Genomic DNA, 15,888 nt, shown 5'->3' on the forward strand with positions numbered 1-15,888 from the left:
TCAAGTGGAAATACACCACAAAGATCATGCTTTCCTCCACATCCTTCAATATTCTCTCAACTTTATTTGATTTCATGCCTACAAGCTTCCTTCCTCAAATTTCTGGATTCAGTAGTTTTTCTACCCAGCTGACCAAATTATTGATACCTTTCTACAGTGTAAACATTTCTTCCTCATTGTACCATCATATCCTCTACATTTAGGTTTAGAACATTAATATCCTGTAAAATATAAGGGATCGACTAGCCAGTCCTATTGAATTTCATTGGCAAGAGCTTCCTGATCCCAAAACATTAAACTATTACACAGTAAAATTAAATTATTCTGGTACTAGATGAGATTTTAATGTATTATTGATTATTCTTTCTTTTTAAATCTTTTTATTATTGATTATTCTATTAACATCCCAACACTTAATTCACTTTTGTTTTTAAGACATTATTCAGTGGAATAATTCGTTTCCCACGTTGAAGAGACACGCTGAGTGGAAAGGGAGCATAGGACCCAGCACTTGGTAAACCAGATGCTGGACCATGGGGATTTCCAAATAGCCAAAGTGCAGATTATAAGTGTTTTACTGTACCATGTTTCCTGCTACTGAGCTTTTATTTGATCAGTTAGCATCATGCAATGTTATCAACAAATTTTCTATGTCCATGTAGACTACATAAAATGTTAGTTTTATTAACCCTTATTCTAACTTCTTTTATCAATGTTGCTTGTTACCTCAAACAAAATTAGACAGACATGGATTTCCTTTAACGAGGTACAGTCGACGTTTCAGGCAGAGACCCTTCGTCAGGACTAACTGAAGGAAGAGCTAGTAAGAGATTTGAAAGTGGGAGGGGGAGATCCAAAATGATAGGGGGGGGAGGGATGGAGCCAAGAGCTGGACAGGTGATTGGCAAAAGGGATATGAGAGGATCATGGGACAGGAGGCCCAGGGAGAAGGAAAAGGGGGAGGGGGGAAAAACCCAGAGGATGGGCAAGGAGTATAGTCAGAGGGACAGAGGAAGAAAAGGAGTGAGAGAAAGAATGTGTGTATATAAATAACGGATGGGGTACAAGGGGGAGGTGGGGCATTAGCGGAAGTTAGAGAAGTCAATGTTCATGCCATCAGGTTGGAGGCTACCCAGACAGAATACAAGGTGTTGTTCCTCCAACCTGAGTGTGGCTTCACACAGCCTTAGATCACCTGGACAACACAAACACCCACATCAGGATGCTGTTCACCAACTACAGCTCAGCATTTAATACCATCATTCCCACAATCCTGATAGGGAGGTTACAGAACCTGGGCCTCTGTACCTCCCTCTGCAATTGGATCCTCAACTTCCTAACCGGAAGAGCACAATCTGTGTGGATTGGTGAGTACACCTTCTCCTTGCTGACAATCAACACTGGTGCACCTCAGGGGTGTGTGCTTAGCCCATTGCTCTACCCTCTCTATACCCATGACTGTGTGACTTGGCATAGCTCAAATACCACCTACAAATTTGCTTATGATACAACCATTGTTGGTAGAATCTCAGATGGAGACGAGAGAATGCACAGGAGCAAGACATGCCAACTAGTGAAGTGGTGTCGCAGCAACTTGACACTCAAGGTCAGTAAGACGAAAGAGCTGCTTGTGGACTTCAGGAAGGGTAAGACACAGAAACACATACCAATCCTCAGAGGGCTCAGAAGTGGAGAGAGCGAGCAATTTCAAGTTCCTGGGTGTCAATATCTCTGAGGACCTAACCTGGTCCCAACATATCGATGCAGTTATAAAGGTGACAAGGCAGCACCTATACTTCATTCGGAGTTTGAAGAGATTTGGTATGTCAACAAATACACTCAAAAACTTCTATGGAGGTACCGTGGAGAGCATTCTGACAGGGTGCATCACTGGCTGGTGTGGAAGGGCTACTGCACAGGACTGGAAGAAGTTGCAAAGGGCTGTGAATTTAGTCAGCTCCATCTTAAGTACTAGCCTACAAAGTTCCCAGGACATCTTCAAGGAGTGATGTCTCACAAAGGCAGTGTCCATTATTAAGGTCCTCCAGCACCCAGGGCATGCGCTTTTCTCACTGTTACCATCAGGTAGGAGATACAGAAATTTGAAGGCACACACACAATGATTCAGGAACAGCTTTTTCTCCTTTGCCATCTGATTCCTAAATGGACATTGAACCTGTGAACACTTCCTCACTTTTTAAATATATATTATTTGTTTTTTTGCACGATTTTTAATCTATTCAAGTAACTTATTTACTTAGTTATTATATTTTTTCTTCTTCTACTATACTATGTATTGCTGCTAAGTTAACAAATTTCACGACACATGCCGATGATAATAAATCTGATTCAGATTCCACTTGAACTTACTACTGACCGCAATCATACAGAAGTGATAAGAACACCTCACAGATTTTTTAAGCACCATTTGCTGCAGATTACATAATCCAAACTAATGGACTATTCTTTTCTTCCAAAAGTTTTAAAAAAAGAAAAAAATGACACAATAATAAAGAACCAGTGGAGGGTTACCTAGAGAATCAATCATTAGAATATAAATTTAACTGAAAGTGGTAGGATGCTAGGGTTCCTACAGCATTTGGTCACCAAACATATGAACAAAATTAAAACACTTGGCACATAAGTCTGCTCTGCCATTCTATCATAGCTGATTTATTATCCCCCTGAAACTCATTCTCCTGCCTTGTCCCAGACCTTTGATGCCCTAATCAAGAACCTATCAACGTCTGCTTTAATGTACTGAGTGACTTGGCCTCCACAGCCGTACGTGGCAATGAAACACACAGAATCACCACCCTCTCGCTAACAAAATTCCTGCTCGTCTCTGTTCTAAATGGACCTCCTTCTATTGTGAAGCTGTGCCCTTATTCCCTAAACTCACCCACTATAGGAAACATTCTCCCCCACATCCACTCTATCTTGGCCTTTCAATATTCAACAGGTTACAATGAAATGCCACTCCCCCATTCTTCTCAACTCCAGCGAGTACAGGCCCGGAGCCAAACACTCATACATTAACCCCTTTATTCCTGGAATCATTCTCATGAACCTCTCCAACACCAGCACATTTTTTTCTTGGATAAGGGGCTAAAAACTGCTCACAATAACCTAAGTGCGGTCTGCTCAATATATTATAAAGTCACAGCATTACATTACTGCTCTTACATTCTAGTCCTCTCGAAATGAATGCTAACACTGCATTTGCCTTCATTACTACCAACCGAACCTGCAAGTTCATCTTTCGAGAATCCTGCACAAGGACTCTCAAATCCTTTTGCACCTCTGAATTTTGAGTTTTATCTCCACCTAGAAAATAATCTATGCATTTATTCCTTCTACCAAAGTGTATGACCATACACTTCCAAACACTACAGAGCCGTGTAAAAATATTCAGTCCTAACCCTTTGTTCAGACTGATTTTGATCAATTTAACTGGGAATTTTTATTTGTGAAACACATGCTTCCCCCCCACAACAGTAGAACCCAATAACAGGAGTATTGTAAAGCATGGAAAACAAAAAAAAAATCAAAAATTAAACAGTCAGCAGTTTAAATATATTAATCACATTTGCTCAGTAGTTAGTTGAACCACATCTCGCAGCTTTAACAGCCAGTAGTCTTTTTGAAGTATGAGCTTTGCACAACATAATGGAGACATATTTGCCCATTCCTCCTTGTAAAATTGCTCAAGCCATGCCATGTTAGTTGGGGAGCAGTAACTGACAGCAACCTTGAGATCTTGCCAGAGAGGTTGGATTCCGTTAAGGTCAGAACTTTGACTGGGCCACTCAAGGACATCAATTTTCTTCATTTGAAGCCACTCCATGGTTGCTCTGGCAGTGCTTTGGGTTGTTATCCTGCTGAAAGATTAACTTCCTCCCCAGGTTAAACTTTCTGGCAGAGGCTAGCACGCCTTTATTCAGGATCTCTCTGTATTCAATCCGGCTGATGGTGTAGTGGCATCCGCACCAGACTTTGTGGCGAGTGGTCCCAGGTTTGAATCTGATCAGCTCCTTGCACACTGGGCTGTGTCGAGCTAGCAACTTGACTCGCAAAAACCAGACAGATGCTAAAGAAACAGCAAGGTTGCCGCACAATGCGAGGTGAGCAATTCTTCCCCCCACCCCCATGTATTTAGCAGCATTCATCTTCCCATAATCCCGACCAGATTTTCAGTCCCTGCTGCTGAAAAGCATCCCATCGCATGGTGCTACCTCCATATATAGTAGGGATGGTGTTACCTTGCTGATGTGCAGTATTAGATTTATGTCACACATACTTCGTGTTGAGACCAAAATGTTCCACTTTAGTCTCATCCGACCTCAAGAACTTCTCTTCCACATCTTTACAGCATCTTCTGAGTGACACTTTGCAGGGTCTTGATGGGCAAGGACTTGCATTTTTTTTTTGGCCAGGGCTTCTTTCTTGCGACTCTCTCCATTAATATCCTTTTTGTGCAAGGCCTTAAAAAATTGTGGAGCCATAAACATTATCTCCAGTTGCAGCTATTGACTTCTGAAGTTCCCAACAGTGATTGTTGGCATCACAGTAGCCTGTCTTACAAGTGCCATCCTTTATTTTCCCCAATGGCTAAATTTAGAGGGGCAGCCTGACCTGGGCAGTGTAGCTGTAGTTTCTTAATTTTCCCACTTTCTCACGATGGAATGCTTCAAGGTATGTTCAGTGCCTCTGAGGTGGTCTTGTACCCTTCCGCAGATTTGTGCTTCTCTACTATCATTTTACTGACTTGTCTCGAATGTGCATTTGTCTTCATTTTGGTTTGGTCTGTTGAAAATCTACCATACTGTTGGACCTTACAAGGAGAGGGATATTTATTCTTGGGCATTCATTGAAAACAGGAAATCCTTCAATTTTCTACAACAACAAATTGGGTGAGTTGGTAAGTATATTGTACGTGAGTAAAGAGTGTAGTAATTACAAAGGGGATGAATACTTTTACAGCCTCAGAATTTTGGTTTATAATTTTTAGTAATTTGTGGACAGGTTATGGATTTTTCTTTTGATTTGCCATAATGCACAATGATTAGCTCAAAATCCTACTTCAATACATTTAAAATTTAGAAAATGATTCAGTAAAATGTGAAGAGTTGTGGGTCTTTGCCCATTCTCCAAATCTATTCAAGTCCTTCGGCAGATTCTCTGCTTCCAACACTACCCACTCCTCTTTGCCACTCTCCCATTAAGCTGCAACAGGTAAAGCACCCGGATAAACAGTTCTGGTATGCGCAGTCTCTCCCATCACAGCCACTGAAGCTTGTAACTGCTTTGGAGTTGTCATAGATCTCTTGGTGGACTCCCTCACAAGTCCCCTTCTTGCATGGTCACCCAGTTTTTGAGGACGCCCTGCTCTAGGCAGATTTACAGCTGTGCCATATTTTTCCATTTCTTGATGACTGACCTAACTGTACTTCAAGGGATATTCAGTGATTTGGAAATTTTCTTGTATCCATCTTCTGACTTGTGCTTTTCAATAACCAGAGTCGCTTTGTATTTTCTTTTGTCTTCATGGTGTGTTTTTTTTGCCAGGATACTGACTCACCTATAGTTGGACCTTCCATATACAGGTGTATTTTTACTACAATCAGTTGAAACACCATGACTATACACAGGTGAACTCAATTTAACTTATTAGTGTGACTTCCAAAGCCAATTGGCTCCACCAGTGATAATTTGGTGTGTCATATTAAAGGGGGTAATCTATTATTTTATGCTTTATATTTGTAATTAATTTAGATCACTTTGTAGAGATCTGTTTTCACTTTGACAGGAAAGAGTCTTCTTCTGTTGATCAGTGTCAAAAATGAACAACCCAATTAAATCCACCATGATTCAATGTTGTAAAACATTAAAAGATGAAAACTTACAGGAAGGGGAAACTTTTTATAGGCACTGTACATCCCACTGTTCAGAAAAAGGTAGTTGAAGAGGTTGTACTGGCATTAGTAATGATCTTTTAAGAATCACTACATTCTGGAATGGTTCTGGAAGTCTGAAAAATTGCAAATGTCACTCCACTCTCTAAGTAGAAAGAGAAAGGTAATTATAGGCCATTTAACCTGACTTCAGTGATTGGGAAGATGTTGGAGCCAATTTTTAAGGATAATGTTTTAGTTCTTTGAGGTGCATGATAAAGTAGGCCAAAGTCAGCACAATTTCCTTAAGGGGAAATCTTGCCTGACAAATCTGTTGGAAATTTTTGAGGAAATAACAGATAGAACAGATGAAGAAGATCAGTGGACGCTGTTTATTTGGATTTTCAGAAGGCTTTTGACAAGGTACCGTACATGAGGCTGATTAACAAGATAAGAGATGGTGTTACACAAAAGATACTAGAATGGATAATAGATTGGCTGATTGGCAGGAGGTAAAGAGTCAGAGTAAAGAGGGGCTCTTCTGGTTGGCTACCAGTGACTAGTGATGTTCAACAGGGGTCAGTGTTGGACTGCTTCTTTTCACATTACATGTCAAGAATGAAGGAACTGATGACTCTGTGGCCAAGTTTGCAGATGATACAAAGAGAGGTACTGTTCAACACTTAGAAAAAAAAACACTCACATGAAATCTCGGCCATGTGGGAATCTCTGAAGTCAGCTGGAAGGTTCTATGGTCTGATGAAACCAAATTTGAGCTTTTTCGCTATCAGACTAAATGCACATCATCAAAAACACACCACCCCTACTATAAAGCATGGTGGTGGCTGCATCATGCTGTGGGAATGCTTTACTGCAGCAGACCTTGGAAGGCTTGTGAAGGTAGAGGGTAAAATGAATGCAGTAAAATACAGGGAAATCATGGAGGAAACTCTGATGCAGTCTGCAAGGGAACTGTAACTTGGGAGAAGATTTGATTTCCAGCAAGACAATGACCCCAAGCATAAAGCCAAAGATACACAGCAATGGCTTAAAAACAGCAAAAGTTAATGTTCTGGAGGACCAAGTCAGAGTCCAGACCTCAATCCAATTGAGAACTTGTGACCTGACTTGAAAAGGGCTGTTCACTCACAATCCCCACGCAGTCTGACAGAGCTTGAGCAGTTTTGTGAAGAAGAATGGGGGATAAAAATGCAGTGTCCAGAGACCTATCCACAGAGACTCTTTTCTTTCTTTTATACTTTATTGTCACCAAACAATTGATACTAGAACGTACAATCATCACAGCGATATTTGATTCTGTGCTTCGCGCTCCCTGGAGTACAAATCTATAGTAAACATTAAAAATTTAAATTATAAATCATAAATAGAAAATAGAAAAGGGAAAGTAAGGTAGTGCAAAAAAAACAAGAGGCAGGTCCAGGTATTTGGAGGGTATGGCCCAGATCCGGGTCAGGATCCGTTCAGCAGTCTTATCACAGTTGGAAAGAAGCTGTTCCCAAATCTGGCCATACGAGTCTTCAAGCTCCTGAGCCTTCTCCTGGAGGGAAGAAGGACGAAAAGTGTGTTGGTTGGGTGGGTCATGTCCTTGATTATTCTGGCGGCACTGCTCCGATAGCGGTGTAAAGTGAGTCCAAGGACAGAAGAGTGGTTTGTGTGATGTGCTGGGCTGTGTTCACCATTTTCTGCAGCTTATTCTGGTCTTGGACAGGACAACTTCCATACCAGGTTGTGATGCACCCTAGAAGAATGCTTTCTATGGTGCATCTATAAAAATTAGTGAGGGTTTTAGGGGACAGGCCAAATTTCTTTAGCTTTCTCAGGAAATAAAGGCGCTGGTGGGCCTTCTTGGCAGTGGACTCTGCTTGGTTGGACCAAGTCAGGTCATTTGTGATAGTGACCCCGAGGAACTTAAAGCTTTTGACCTGTTCCACTTGCGCACCACCGATGTAAATGGGGTTGTGCGGTCTGCTACTCCTTCTGAAGTCAACAACCAATTCTTTTGCCTTGCTTATGTTGAAGTGAGGGATAGGTTATTGTCTTCGCACCATGCCACCAGGTTCTTAATTTCCTCTCTGTACTCAAACTCATTATTACCCGAGATACGGCCTACAATTGTGGTGCCATCAGCCAAACTTATATATTGAGTTCGATGGAAACTTGGCTACACAATCATAGGTGAACAGTGAGTACAGCAAGGGTGTACTCCAGGCTGTTGTTGCCAAAGGTGCATCTACTAAATACTGACTTGAAGGAGATGAGTAATTACGTAATCAAATATTTTGTGTTTAATAAATGTAATAAATTTAGACCAATTTGTAGAAATTGTTTTCAGTATGACACAAAGTCTTTTCTGTTGATCAGCGTTAAAAAAGCCAAATTAAATCCATTATGATTCAATGTTGTAACATGAAATTTCCGGGGGGTGCAGAAGATACCTTTTTTAGGCACTGGAGTCATAGAAACATAGAAACATAGAAAATAGGTGCAGGAGTAGGCCATTCAGCCCTTCGAGCCTGCACCGCCATTTATTATGATCATGGCTGATCATCCAACTCAGAACCCAGCCTTCCCTCCATACCCCCTGACCCCTGTAGCCACAAGGGCCATATCTAACTTCCTCTTAAACACAGCCAATGAACCGGCCTCAACAGTTTGCTGTGGCAGAGAATTCCACAGATTCACCACTCTCTGTGTGAAGAAGTTTTTCCTAATCTCGGTCCTAAAAGGCTTCCCCTCTATCCTCAAACTGTGACCCCTCGTTCTGGACCTCCCCAACATCGGGAACAATCTTCCCGCATCTAGCCTGTCCAATCCCTTTAGGATCTTATACGTTTCAATCAGATCCCCCCTCAATCTTCTAAATTCCAACGAGTACAAGCCCAGTTCATCCAGTCTTTCTTCATATGAAAGACCTGCCATCCCAGGAATCAATCTGGTGAACCTTCTTTGTACTCCCTCTATGGCAAAGAGGTCTTTCCTCAGATTAGGGGACCAAAACTGCACACAATACTCCAGGTGTGGTCTCACCAAGGCCTTGTACAACTGCAGTAGTACCTCCCTGCTCCTGTACTCGAATCCTCTCGCTATAAATGCCAGCATACCGTTCGCCTTTTTCACCGCCTGCTGTACCTGCATGCCCACTTTCAATGACTGGTGTATAATGACACCCAGGTCTCGTTGCACCTCCCCTTTTCCTAATCGGCCACCATTCAGATAATAATCTGTTTTCCTATTTTTGCCACCAAAGTGGATAACTTCACATTTATCCACATTAAATTGCATCTGCCATGAGTTTGCCCACTCACCCAACCTATCCAAGTCACCCTGCATCCTCTTAGCATCCTCCTCACTGCTAACACTGCCACCCAGCTTCGTGTCATCCGCAAACTTGGAGATGCTGCATTTAATTCCCTCATCCAAGTCATTAATATATATTGTAAACAACTGGGGTCCCAGCACTGAGCCTTGCGGTACCCCACTAGTCACCGCCTGCCATTCTGAAAAGGTCCCGTTTATTCCCACTCTTTGCTTCCTGTCTGCTAACCAATTCTCCACCCACACCAATACCTTACCCCCAATACCGTGTGCTTTAAGTTTGCACACTAATCTCCTGTGTGGGACCTTGTCAAAAGCCTTTTGAAAATCCAAATATACCACATCCACTGGTTCTCCCCTATCCACTCTACTAGTTACATCCTCAAAAAATTCTATGAGATTCGTCAGACATGATTTTCCTTTCACAAATTCATGCTGACTTTGTCCGATCATTTCACCGCTTTCCAAATGTGCTGTTATCACATCCTTGATAACTGACTCCAGCAGTTTCCCCACCACCGACGTTAGGCTAACCGGCCTATAATTCCCCGGTTTCTCTCTCCCTCCTTTTTTAAAAAGTGGGGTTACATTAGCCACCCTCCAATCCTCAGGAACTAGTCCAGAATCTAACGAGTTTTGAAAAATTATCACTAATGCATCCACTATTTCTTGGGCTACTTCCTTAAGCACTCTGGGATGCAGACCATCTGGCCCTGGGGATTTATCTGCCTTCAATCCCTTCAATTTACCTAACACCACTTCCCTACTAACATGTATTTCACTCAGTTCCTCCATCTCACTGGACCCTCTGTCCCTTACTATTTCTGGAAGATTATTTATGTCATCCAGTCCAGGTGAGTTATCTAACTTCAGACCTTTTAGCTTCCAAGCACCTTCTCCTTAACTACACTCACTTCTATCCTGATGCCCTCGAACTTCTGGTATACTGCTAGTGTTCCTGCACAGTGAAGGCCGAATCTAAATACTTATTAAATTCATCCGCCATTTCTACCTCTCCAGAGTCACCCTCAAGCAGCCCAATATCCACTCTCGCCCCACCCACACTTCAAATATCTGAAAAAAATGACTCCATTAGTTAGCTTACCTTCACATTCCACTTTCGCTCTCTCCATTTTTTGTCACTCTGCTGATCCTCAAAAGCCTTCCAATCCTCTTAACTTCCCATTCATCTCCACCATATTATATCCCTCTCCCCTGCTGCCCATGAACCACCTCCCCACCAGCCACAGATGCCCCACCCTCCCTCCAGAATACATCTTCATCTTTGGTATACATCTATCCTGCACCTTCTGAATTGCCCCCAGAAACCACAGCCACCGCCAACCTGCCAGTGTCCCCATCCAATCAATCCCGGCCAGCACCTCTCTCATGCCCCTGCAATTCCCTTTACTCCACTGTGATAATAATACATCTCACTTTTATATCTTCTCCTTCTCAAACTGCAAGACGAATTCTATTGTATTATGATCACTGCCTCCTGAAGCTTCCTTTACTTTGAGCTCCCTAATGAAATCTGATTCATTACACAACAGGAAACCCAGAATCGCCTTTCCCCTAGAGGGATCACCACAAGCTGCTCAAAAAAAGCTATCTTGTAGGCATTCTACAAATTCCCACTCTTGGGATCCAGTAACAACCTGATTTTCCCCAATCTACCTGCACATTGAAATACCCCCGACTGTCCGAACATCGCCCTTTTTACATCCCTTTTCTGTCTCCTGTTGTACTTTGTAGCGCACATCCTAGCTATTGTTCAGTATGTAACTCCCACCAGTCTTTATTACCTTGCAGTTTCTTAACTTCACCCACAAGGATTCTTCCAATTCTATGTCAAGGATTTGGTTACTTTTTTTTAAACCAACAGAGCACCCCACCTCCTCTGCATATCTGCCTGTCCTTTCGATACGTTCCTAACTACAATCATCTTTCTGCCACAACTCAGTGATGCTCACGTGAACTCTGCCAATCTCTAAGTGCACTACAAATCATCTATCTTATTCAGTATACAGGGTGCATTCAAATATAACACCTTTTTTTGTCACTCTTCTCAATTTTGCCCCTATTTTACACTTCAGCTCATCCCACTGGCTGCAATTTTGTCTTACTATCCTGCCTGTTCTTCCTCACAGTCTCATGACACACTGCATTTAGTTGTATACCAACTGCCCAATCCTCAGCCCTTTCACTCCAGTTACCATCTCTCTGCCAATTTAGTTTAAACTCTCAACATCTCTAGCAAACCTGCTGAAAGGACACTGGTCCCCCTGGGTTCAGGGGTAACTCATCCTTTTTGTAAAGGTTGTAACCTCCTCAGAAAAGACCCCAATGATCCAGAAATCTGAAACCCTAGCCCCTGCACCACTTCCCCAGCTACCCATTCGTCTGTACTATCATCCTATTCCTGTCTAGCACCTGGCTCTTGCAGTAATCCAGAGATAACTACCTCAAAGGTCCTGCTTTTCAATACTCACTTTGAAGGACCTCTTCCCCTTTCTACCCATGTCAGAATGGACAATTGATGTTTTTGGCCAAGACCATTCATCAGAACTGACAAGGAAAGGGGCAGAAGACCAGGAAGGAGTACAGGCTGGCAAATGATAGGTGAAACTAGATAAGGGGAAAGTTGGGTGAGTGGGGGGGGGGAATGAAGGGAGAAACAGGGAGGTGATAGGTGGAAAAGGTAAAGGGCCAAAGAAGAAATGTGATAGGAGAGGATAGTAGACCATGGGAGAAGGGAAGGGAGAAGGGAAAGGAGAAGGGGCAGCAGAGGAAGGGATAGATAGGTAAAAAGGGGTAAGAGGGGAGCCAGAATGGGGAATGGTGAAAGAGGGAAGGGGAAGAAATTGTTTGAAGTTAGAGAAATTAATGATCATGCCTTTAGATTGGAGGCTACCCAGATCGAACATGAGGTGTTGCTCCTCCAACTTGAGGGTGATGTCATTGTGACCATAGAGGTGGCCATGAAGCGACATTTCAGGATGGGAATGGGAAGTAGAATTAAAATGGATGGCCACGGAGAAATCCCGCCTTTGGTGGCAAATTGAGCAAAATTGCACAATGATGTGGTCCTCCAATCTACATTGAGTCTCAGCATTTAGGAGGCTGCACCAGGAGCACCGGACACAGTAAATGACACCAACAGACTCACAGGTGAAGTATCCCCTTACCTGGAAGAACTATTTCGGGCTTTCAATGGTGCTGAAGGATGAAGTGTGGGGGTAGGTTTAGCACTTGTCCCACTTGCAGGGTTAAGTGCCAGGAGGTAGATCAGTGGAGAGGGACACGTGGACAAAGGAGTCACATAGAGAGTGGAGGATAGTGGGGGGGGGGGGGAGGAGAAGAGATGGCGTGCTATTGTTAGGATCCTCTTGAAGTTACAAGTTGTACGAATAATTTAAAGAAGTGTCACCATGATCTTATTTGGGGTTATTGGTTAAAGGGACAGAGGCTGTCTCACAAAATTCTGCACTCATGGTCAAACTCACAGCTCCTGGATGAATCTCCTCTTCGGATGGAAGATATTTGCTTCCAGCTGGATGGTGGGAAGCTTCATCTTCCCAACTCCAAGTGCCACATGCTCTGATACAAGAACTTCCACCTCAACCTCACAATGATCCTGACTTTCCTGCATCTCACCCCCAGGTGAACAGGGATTTCCAAGCTTACTTTCCATCGGTTGAATTAACTTCTCATGATGCAATAAATATATAATCCATGTTGATACACTCACCTCACAACAGTGAAGGGTCATGGTCAAGCTTCTACTTATATTCTGATGATAATCCTCTGGGTAGCTCTCCAGTGGTTCTTTGATATTTAGTGATTCTGGTTAGAAACATCACATACAAAATGCTGGAGAAACTCAGCAGGCCAGGCATCTAAGGAAATGAGTACATTTGACATTTCAGACCGAGACCCTTTGGTAGGACCGGGGGAAAAAAAAAGGCTGAGGAGTAGATTTAAAAGGTGGGGGTAGGAGAGAGGGAAACACAAGGTGATGGGTAAAACCTGAAGGGGGTGGGGGATGAAGTAAAGAGCTGAGAAGTTGATTGGTGAAAGTGATACAAGGCTGGAGAAGGGGGAGTCTGATAGAACAGGACAGAAGTCCATGGAAGAAAGAAACAAAGGGGGGGGAGGAGCACCAGTGGGAGGTGATGGGCAGACAAGAACAAAGTGAGAGAGTGAAAAAGGATGGGGAATGGTGGGGGGATTACCAAAAGTTCAAGAAAACGATGTTCATGCCATCAGGTTGGAGGCTATCCAGACGGAGTACAAGGTATTGTTCCTCCAACCTGAGTGGGCCTCATCACGACAGTGGAGAAGGCCATGGATAGACATATCGGAATGGGAATAGGAAGTGGAATCTCTCGCCTTACCTCCTTGTGTTTCTCTCCTCTCCCCCCACCTTTAAAATCTACTCCTCAGCCTTTTTTTCTCCAGTTGTGTCCAAGTGGCCTGAAACCTCGACTATGCTCTTTTTCATAGATGTTGCCTGGCCTGCTAGGTTCCTCCAGGATTTTGTGTGTGTTGCTTGGATTTCCAGCATTTTCTCTTGTGACTGGATAGAAACATCCCCATTTTTCTCACCATATTTAACCTCTTAAATGATATTTATTGTGTCATTGTTGTCACTCAATTAGTACCCATTCATCCCATGACACTAAATTCATTCAATGTGACTAAGTTTCCATGTAACATCAAAACTGGTCACAAGTCAGAAAAGTTCTGGGTCTGCAATCTCTTTTACAAACTTTTGAATTTTCTAATTTCCAAGTAAAATCTGGTATACTTTTCTCTACCTTCTCTTTGCTCCATTACAATACTATTCCTAAATGATTCCACTGCTAACCATCTGAATATAGTCAACACATTTTCATAAAATAGTTAATGAAACCAACTCTTCTGCAATCTACTATAGATAAATCCTTCACCATCCAAAACTGCTGTTGGATCAGTTGGTTTAATTGTTATTTTCTTTTCGGGCCAAAATGTGGACTGTTTATTCACTTCCACAGATGCTACCTGATCTACTGAGTTCCTTCAGTAATTGTGTGTGCAAACTTCCTAGTGTTTATTACTAACAACTAACACACACAAAAATTGCTGGTGAACGCAGCAGGCCAGGGAGCATCTATAGGAAAAGGTACAGTCAACGTTTCTGGCTGAGACCCTTCGTCAGGACTAACTGAAAGAAGAGATAGTAAGTGGGGGGGGGAGGGGGAGATCCAAAATGATAGGAGAAGACAGGAGGGGGAGGGATGGAGCTAAGAGCTGGAAAGTTGATTGGCAAAAGGGATATGAGAGGATCATGGGACAGGAGGCCTATGGAGAAAGAAAGGGGGAGGGGGAGGGGCGATGGGCAAGAAGTATAGTGAGAGGGACAGAGGGAGAAAAAGGAGAGAGAGAGAAAATATATAATAAATAAGTGACGGATGGGGTACGAAGGGGAGGTGGGGCAATGCTCTCCCTTCTCCAGCCTCATATCCCTTTTGCCAATCAACTTTCCAGGTCTTAGCTTCATCCCTCCCCCTCCTGTCTTCTCCTATCATTTTGGATCTCCCCCTCTCAAATCACTTACCGTCTCTTCTTTCAGTTAGTCCTGACGAAGGGTCTCGGCCCGAAACGTCGACTGTACCTCTTCTTAGAGATGCTGTCTGGCCTGCTGCGTTCACCAGCAATTTTTGTGTGTGTTGCTTGAAATTCCAGCACCTGCAGATTTCCTCGTGTTTGCATTACCAACAACTAATTGCTTGTGTTTCCTGTAACTACTTATTAACAAGTAATTGATTAGTATGCTTCCTAGAGGCCACAAAATGTAGATTTAGATGTTCAGTATGCCCCCAAGTGGTTACACTTGCATGATTCAGTACAGCTTCGTGTGGGGCATTTGAATTGGGGCTTTCTGATTGGCTGACTCTCATCTGCAAATTTAAATAGAATGTTTCTTATCTATGGGTATAAAAACAGCTGACCACAAGGGAGAACCATCTTTTATCTTCTGCCTTCTGCTACTAGCTTCTGCTCTTCATGCTGTGTTTCTCAATTTTTTTCTAACACTTTAGTAAAACAATCGTGGAACAATAATTGTGCCTTTCCTGACTTCTGAAAGAACCTTAGATTTAAAACATCAGAATCACAAACAGCTTTCACTATTAAAGCTGTTTATCTGCTTCAAATGAACATTTCAGAAAACTTAACATCCTTTTGACCATAAAATTTGCTTTCAGCAACCCATCCAATAGTTTCCCTTGACCGTACAAACATCACAAAATCTTGGCATCTGCTCAACTCACTGTTGAATTTCAACCTTTATTTTGCTGCCCATCTTCAAGGCACTTCCATCTCCATCACAACTCTCCAATATCCTTCTTGCAGTTCGCCATCCCAAAAACATACCCCTGCCAAGTTCCAGTCCCTATATTTTGACCTGTATGGTCCCACTTTCCAAAAACATATTATTGACTTGTATTCGTCCACCTTCTGTCCTTCAATGCATTCAATTTAAAGTTTAATCTTTAAATTTTCTATAGCTTTTCCTCATCCTGGCTTTACAATTTTTTTCCTTCCTGCTTCGGGTCCTCTGGCCCCTTTCCTCAAAACACAGATGTTCTAATGAAGGTCTGCTAACCCTGCATAC

General features: G+C 42.7%; 1 protein-coding gene across 4 annotated transcripts in view; it reads right to left on the reverse strand.

Annotated features, from left to right (window-relative positions):
• Positions 1-15,888, reverse strand: part of nap1l4b (nucleosome assembly protein 1-like 4b) — a 123,574-nt gene that overhangs the window by 97,566 nt on the left and 10,120 nt on the right. Inside the window, exon 1 of one of the 4 annotated variants that reach the window (XM_063062123.1) lies at positions 12,982-13,096. The exons of the other annotated variants lie outside the window; for them this stretch is intronic. The gene's annotated coding sequence lies outside the window, so the exon portion shown is untranslated. Of the gene's footprint in view, positions 1-12,981; positions 13,097-15,888 lie in introns of those variants that run through there. 4 annotated transcript variants of the gene reach the window in all.

This window comes from Mobula hypostoma, chromosome 11 (genome assembly GCF_963921235.1).
Source record: "Mobula hypostoma chromosome 11, sMobHyp1.1, whole genome shotgun sequence".
In the NCBI taxonomy this organism is placed as follows: Eukaryota; Metazoa; Chordata; class Chondrichthyes; order Myliobatiformes; family Myliobatidae; genus Mobula; species Mobula hypostoma.